The sequence below is a fragment of the Palaemon carinicauda genome, chromosome 22, assembly GCF_036898095.1.
Source record: "Palaemon carinicauda isolate YSFRI2023 chromosome 22, ASM3689809v2, whole genome shotgun sequence".
NCBI classification, from domain to species: domain Eukaryota; kingdom Metazoa; phylum Arthropoda; class Malacostraca; order Decapoda; family Palaemonidae; genus Palaemon; species Palaemon carinicauda.
This window is the reverse complement of record NC_090746.1, coordinates 41,350,797-41,358,964: the sequence shown is the minus strand read 5'-3', so window position 1 is coordinate 41,358,964 and position 8,168 is coordinate 41,350,797. Positions and strand designations below refer to the sequence as shown.

General features: G+C 33.8%; 1 long non-coding RNA gene across 2 annotated transcripts in view; it reads left to right on the top strand.

The window, feature by feature from the left end:
* LOC137616068 (uncharacterized) overlaps positions 1 to 8,168 on the top strand; it is a 429,500-nt gene that overhangs the window by 269,740 nt on the left and 151,592 nt on the right. The window contains exons 2-3 of one of the 2 annotated variants that reach the window (XR_011039273.1): positions 2,180 to 2,770; positions 2,867 to 2,963. This is a non-coding gene — a long non-coding RNA (uncharacterized lncRNA). Of the gene's footprint in view, positions 1 to 2,179; positions 2,964 to 8,168 lie in introns of both variants that reach the window. The other variant, XR_011039272.1, reaches the window with a different exon arrangement.

Genomic DNA, 8,168 nt, shown 5'->3' with positions numbered 1-8,168 from the left:
CTTCTTTAACTGCCAAAAAAATTGGCTTGTTGAGAAATACTTTCAAGATTTTCGGTGATTCAGAATACCCTGAAGAAATGTTTTTAATTCTTTCATTCTACCTTGTTTCGAGCATTGTTCTCCTACCTGGTCTTATAGCTGCTATCGTAATTCTTAATTGTATGTGTTTAGACACAAAATTGCCGGTTACTAAATTTGTTACTCCTGATCTCTTAACGCTGTCCATCATTAACATTCAGATAATCGCAGATTGCACCACCCTCTGCGTAGTACTGGGTATGCAGTTATTTCTAACAGTCTTGCTTTCTCAATTATATAATTTCATACTACAAATTATTCTAAAAGATTTATTCCAGCTGCGACCAGATTGCGGAATGATCTTCCTAACTTGGCGGTTAAATCGTTGGAACTTCAGTAGTTCAAACTTGTTGTAAAGGGTCTTTTGTCATAGTTTATATATGATAGATCAATATTTTTCATTCATCACCTCTCATATATAGATTACCAGGTATTTAATTTTCCGACTGGTGTTCCTTCACTACTGATGCTCTTGGATTTTTAGCATACTGTCCTTGGCTGATAATAATAACGTTGATGATGATAATAAAAACATCAGCAATAATAATAATAATAATAATAATAATAATAATAATAATAATAATAATAATAATAATAATAATAATAATAATAAAAATAATAATAATAAAACTTATTTTAACCTTTACTCCCACATATATCACACATCTATTTCAAAACAAAATTTGGATACACACATCAGCTTCTTTGACTAAACATAAACTGCTGTTGTATCTTTGTATATTCATACAGCCATCATTTGATCCTGAACAATACCCCGCTATACACATTTCCAGGTATAAGTTCTTCACCTATATTTCTTATAATGCTCTTTTTCTTTATAAAGAAGAGAGCCATTTTTTCTATGACTCATCTCCTTTGAGCCTTTCCTCATTCTGAGATATTTTACTTACTTTGGCGAAAAACTACGTTATATCATTGTCACCATTCCACTTTGATTGGAACCTTTTTATTTTCAAATTCTTCAACTACTCATTTTACAGTCTCAACTACCTCTTCCGTATCCTTTCCAAATTGCGACTAGGTTTGTTTTAATCATACAGACATCGCTACTTTCCACACTGCGATCAATGTTTCTTCAAAATAACATTATCTTAGTAAAAACAATCGCTTCATTAGCATATCTTATTCTCTAATACATTTGCTCACTGATTTTTATATCAACATATAATGCATTCCAATAATTGACCTTTAAAATTCATTAATTTTGCCATTTTCCTTCTCCTTAACGTACCTTTCTTGTGCTTCCTTTTTTAAATATTCTTCATGTCGTGTCAACCTTTAAAAGAAATTCCTTATTTGCGTACATTTACTTGCAGGAACTCCCAACTGACACAGATGTTTACACATACCCTCTGCGATGCTGACTTTGAAAGAGAGAATAACGAATCATATTTTTACCCTCTAAAAAGCAAATCACATTTTTTTTTTTCATATAGCATTAGAATCATCATTTTTGATAATCTCCCCTCATAATTAAGTTTCGTTTAAGAAGCCTTGCAGGAGTTTGAAAGTAGCGGATAGGAATAAAAAAATCCCTATCTATTATTTTTCTTATCTACTAATAGTTTATGTTTTTGTCGTTTTATTGCTAATGGTCATGTTTGCACATAAATATGTGTTACTTTCTGTCAAGCATCAATTTTCTCCACCAATGTGATTATAAAATTGGAAAAGGTTCCACGAAATATTCTCCTGAAATACGAGTAGGTATCGTTTGTCGTGAACTTATAACTAACTGGGAATCAGAGTATCTTTAAATGGCTTCATAAGTATCTAAACTTAAAAGTTTGGAAATTGATATATACATAAAAACCTAATTTTCTTAAACCTCGAAAATAATTTTTGGATGAGTAATAGCTATGAACCGGAAAATAATTTGCATTAACAATGAAAATTGCAAAGACGCTTTCTGTCTCACTACTTTAAGTTTGAAATACATCTATGATTTCAAGAAGTCACATTCAAAGAATAACTGAAAATAAACATATCAAATAATATATTTTTAAAACATGTTTAGTTTTATTTTAGTTCTAGATGTAATACGCGGCAACATTTAATGTATCTTCTCTCTGTATTTCAGGGCCACATGATAAGCCTGCACTCACATGATTGACGCCATCGATGAAGAGTAGGGCGGCACAGCTAAGCGTATGAATAATTCAGTGTTTATAAGTCTTTTAAGGGTGGTAACAGTTCCTGTAATTGAGTATTGTAAAATATAATCTCTCAGTTGCTGAAAAAAAAAATTACAGATATTATTGCAAGAGAACATGACATCTATAAAAATACATAAGTAAACAAAAGCTGATATGAAAAAGTAGATAAAAGATAGATGTCAGAGACTACTACTGAACTACAAAATAATGGCTTAAGGTTTATATCAATAAATGAAGGTGCAACAACAAGTCTGAAGAAAGTGAACAGATTGTGGAGCGACAATTTTCCTTTGCAGGTCTAAAACGAGAAATATGTTAAAATAAACTTTTTCAACACTAAATAGCACTTCAACAAGTTATAAATTCCTGACAAGTAGAAAAACATTGAGGGAAACGTAAAGTCGGCAAAAAAAAAAAAAATCATTCTGAATCATATGATAAAATATGAAATATAAGAGAAATTTTACGAAAGAGGAGTTGTGATTCTGCAGCATCTCCAAGCCACTCTGAGAACGGTAAATCATGGAAACCTGGCTAATATGGACATTAATAATAAGCGTTGTCATCCTCATTACTGGGGGTCTCTGTCTGTGTTACTTTTTCTCCATCAGGGCTATGTGGAGAGGGGCAGCTAGACAACCTATGTCTCATCCAGAAATCACTTGACCAACACAAAAGTTCTAAGATATTCAAGTCTGGCGCTCCCAGGTACGGAAATAATTATTATTCGAATAAGCTAACCTATCGCACTAACGCTAACTGTAATGAATATCAATTCTAAAATGTAAGGTATAGTAACCTAAAATACTAGAGTAACAATAGATGTTTCTAGTGTTAACCATATCAATTAAGGTAGAAAATGTGTCTAACGTTTACGTGGACATAGGTGTTCGAGCAACGACTAATCTCAATAAACCTTAAAAGATTAAATATAAATATGTTTTGCAGCGTATGCCAAAATTTCTTATCTAAGCAAACAGTGATTTACTATACCTCAAAAACAATTCACGTATAAGATACCAGCAGGCCCGAAGTACTGTACCTAGAGAAAATTAAGTAACAAATTAAGTTTGCAGAACATTTAAAAACTAACCCTTCAAGGGATTAAAAGAAAAAAACACTACTACAATTCTCTGCTTAAAGGAGTTTTATACTAGGTAAAATCAAGTTTACCGTCTGCAGTATTCATACTGCTCTACCGTCACAACAAGCATACCTTATTATGTAGGAATTACACTACTGATAATGAAGACAATCGCCTAAGTCTAAATATAACAGCATGCGTTTAATAATCATTGAGGATATGTTCAGCAAAACAAAAATACCCTAACCCCCAAAAAACAGCCTCAAGATATATTTAAGAATTTCTCTTAGGCAAAGATAGAATCGTTTACGAAATCACGAAAATATTTCTTGATATTTCAATTTGAATGAATTATCCTAATTTTTAAAGAGAAACTAGTTGTACGTACTGACAATGAAATGTATGAAAGGAAGTTGCTACTACTGGTCTTCGATCTCTCACACTCATCTTCTGAGACAACGGGAAGAAGCACATACATTCTGAACATTGCTATTTTTCTTATTTGATAAATTATATAAGTGAATTATATTCCCTTCACTTTACATTCTAATACGAGAACTCTCTCCATATAGAAAATACAATACCGAAAATATCCCATTATCATATTCCTCCACTAAAGATTATCAAGCCGTCAGTGGTTTCAATGATATCTATTACTAATGGGGTTATTAACCATTCTACCGAAGTGAAGGGAGTTTTGGATAAATGATAACTGAGGTGGTCAGGGTTTTTTTTTTCCAAATAATCATGATAAGAACATTAACTGGTGAATTAGAAAAAGGTGCATTCTAAACAAGGTTATTCCATTAGACACTACTAAGAGCAAAGGAACGTCCTCCTGATTAACATGAGTCCGAGGTGTTTCTCATCTTCCTGTAGATTAAAGGCTTAATATGTGCATCCAATGAACACTTTTCTTATCACTTTTGGATATAACAACCTGTCCGTAGATTTCAAAGACAAGTATTCGTGTTTCTGGGACGAAAGACAAATATTTTCTCTTTATGCGAGGAAAAAATATGATTTTTAGGTGAACTAATAATTTTATTGAATATATTGTGGTTATTCCTTCATTATGACATAATATTATTAATACTAGTTAAGCTACAACCCTAGTTGGAAAAGCTGGATGCTATAAGCCCAAGGACTCCAAAGGGGAAAATAACTTGGCAAAATAAGGAAATAAATAAACTATATGAGAAGTAATGAATACAGAATATAGAATATTTGAAGATCAATAACAACGTTAAGGTAGATATGTCATGTATAAACTATGAAGAGAAACTTATGTTAACCTGTTCTACATAAAAAAGATAGCTGCAAGCTTGAACTTCTCAAATTCCACTGATTTAATTGGAAGAGTAGTTAGATCCCTCAACAATCTGGTTAACGCTGGAATAAAACTTCCAGAATATCGAATAGTAATGCGCCTCATGAAGAAGAACGCAGGCAAGATATGAATACAAAGAATGGTCAGAATTATAAAAAATCTCAGGCAACTATGCACACCGAGCCAACTAAAAGATGGTGCCAGAGATCAATATCAAGAACTGGAATAAAAAATTCAATAGACCATAAGTTCTCTAAAATTTAAGATGACGGTCAATAGCTGAAGATCAAACAGAGGATTACACGAAACAAGGCAGAATTAAGGAATTTACACATTTCTTCAAAATAGATTGAACACCGAAAATCTTAAAGAACTTTCTCAATAACCCAGTTTTTTCGTAAAAATAGAAGAAGAAACAGACCGAATGTTTTTCTCAAAAGTAAATTTGCAATTAAGAATCACACCTAAAATTTTAAAATTGTGTTATGTCATTAAATAAACATTATCAGTGCAAAGATCTGGACGTTGAAGAGCTACTGTCCTCAACCTACTTGCAATCATACACCGAGTTTTGTTTGGGTTCAAGTTTATGCCCCATAATTTGCACCATGCATTAATTTTAGTTAGATCACTATTAAGGGATGTAGTAATCCAAGACTTTAATCAAGAGATGACATTGATGCAGAGTAGCATCATCTGCAATTGCAATAAGTTTTTCTAGGCCAAATCACATGGTATGTTTATATAGTATGAAAAGTAATGGGCCTAAAACACTACCCTGAGGAACACTAGATATCACAATCCAATACTCATTATGGTTTATATGTTCAAAGGCCGATCATGAATGGCAGAGGCAAGGGACAGTGATAATACCCTAGGTAGCAGGACGATGCCCTAGCTAGCAGGATAATGCTCTAGCTAGCAGGACAATGCCCTAGAGACTGACCATATCTACAATACATATAAACAGCGTCCGAGGCCCCCCCCCCCCCCCCTTCCACCCAAGCTAGGACCAGAGAGGGCCAGGCAAAGGCTGTTGATGACTCAGAAGATAGTCTCCCCCAAAAACCCCCCTGCCTTAGGTCACACGGAGGATAAGATTAAAGACTCAACAAAAAACTAAGGAGCTCAAGCATGACTTCAACCCCAGTCCAGCAGAACGCCAGGCAGGGACGTTTCCACTAGGTTACTATCAACAATAACTCTTTGCAATCTATTACTTAAAAATACCATAATTATGCCTAAAAAAAAAAAAAACCACCTACTCCCAACTGGTTCGGTTTGAAAAGCAGCGCCCCATGATTAACAAGGTCAAAGGCGGCACTAAAATCAAGGCCAGTCATACGAACTTCCTGACCACAAACAAGGGATTTCTGTACAGCACTGGAAATTGTAAGAGGAACATCACATGCTCCATGGCCTTTACTAAAGCCAAATTACAAATAACTCTATACCATGAACTAATACATGTTCAGATTTATTAAAATCTGAGGTGGTAAGTGGAAATCCATTACATTCTTATAACTATATTACTTAATTCCATTTATTAATAGAATACCATAAAAACAGAAGTTCAAAAATAAAATTAAGTTTTATTGAAAATTGTGAGTTACTCCACGTAAAAATTCCAGCGGAGTTTTTTCATTAATGTTTAAAACTATGTTTTGAAGTCTTTTATCTGCATCACGATATTTTTTTAGTTTTAAAGGTGGTGCGTGACCTGTGATAAGTTGCTCCAAAATGTGTCCCTAATTCTTTGGATTTTATGTAGCTTATGTATGAATTTTCAAATTGTAAGATGTTCCATTCCAAACTCAATTTTCAATTTTGCTGCTTCAGCGTGGTTGTTGGTCCTATTTTCTCCATTAAGAGTTTGCTCATACAAGTTCCACAAAGCTGGAGGATAGAGAGGGCGTCGTCTGGTGGTACTTTGTCTATTCAAAATATTCGTCAATACGATCGATAGGTACAAAAGAAATAGCTAACAACGTCTTAGCCTTCAGTGGAAATTCAGAAGTAGTTTGGTATAAAGTGGCATGTCTGGTACTTGTCATTTTTTTCAAAAGTTTCGCTTCAAGTGAAAAAAAAAGCCTTTTATAGCAACGCCAGTAAAACTTTATTGCATAGCCAATATAACTGCTTGTTCGTTGTTGCACACAATTAACTTATGAGCCAATGTATGAGTAATTTCTTTCAACCTGGAAAAAAGCCGTGAATATGTATCCTGCTTTTTATTGGGCAATAGATCATAAATAACTGAATACTAAAATTCTTTCCTCCCTGCGGCTGTTTTCACTCTGTAAGAATTCTTAATTCTTTTCATCTGCTAGTTCATTTACTTGAAAGCCATTTGGTATCGTTAATTCCATTAGGCTTAAAAGGTTAGGTGGAGCAGCAAAGATCTCTTTACGCTTCCGTCTAACTATCTTTTTTTATTGCAGTACTCCTTGGCATAGATCCTTGAGTGCGTTGTGTTGTATATGCCAAGACCTCATTGATAACGACACTTGGATTTTCCATGGTAGTTGCTGCATGCATTTTAATACTAGTTGTGACTTTTGCTGCCTCAACACTTGCAGCATATGGATTATTGGAAAGAACATTCAGTTCTTTGACAACAACATCCTGTTTAGTATGTATTCTGGCACAACATCTACCTACATGGTCACATCACCAGAACAATAAATCTTGGTCACGTTTGCTTCTTTCTTCAAATAAAGATAGGAAGCCATTATGATGAAATTTCTGTTTTCCTGTCTGGTTTAAAACTGCTTCAGTTGATGTATCCATATCGGAAACCTTTTGCTCATTGACGTGTAGGTAAAGAAGCGTGCATGTCAAGTAACCAGCTCAAAGTAATTAGTACAATAATGATTACAGGTAATCCCAACCTCTACTATCATTATCTAATCACACAAAAAAGCTAAATACCAATTTAGAGGCTAGACTATCCTGAATGTAAAATTTAACAGGTAATCACAGCCTCATTATCACTGTCCAAGTACACAAAAAACCTAAATAGCAATTTGGAGGCTAGATTATCAGGAAAATGATAAGAGACAGGTAATCACAGCCTCATTATCGCTACCCAAGTAGACAAAAAAGCTAAATACCAATTTGGAGGCTAGACTATCCTGAATGTAATAATAAACAGGTGATCAGAGCCTCATTATCCCTGTCCAGGTACACAAAAAAGTTAAATACTAATTTGGAGGCTAGACTATCCTAAAAGTAATAATAAACAGGTAATCACAGCCTCATTATCAATGCCTATGTACACAAAAAAGCTAAATACCAATCTGGAGGCTAGACTATCCTGAATATAGTAATAAACAGGTAATCACAGCCTCAAAATCACTGTCCAAGTACAAAAAAAAAAAAAAAAAAAAAAGCGAAATACCAATTAGGAGGCGAGACTATCCTGAGTGTAATAATAAACAGGTAATCAAAGCCTCATTATCACTGTTCAATTACACAAAAGAAACTGAATATGAATTTG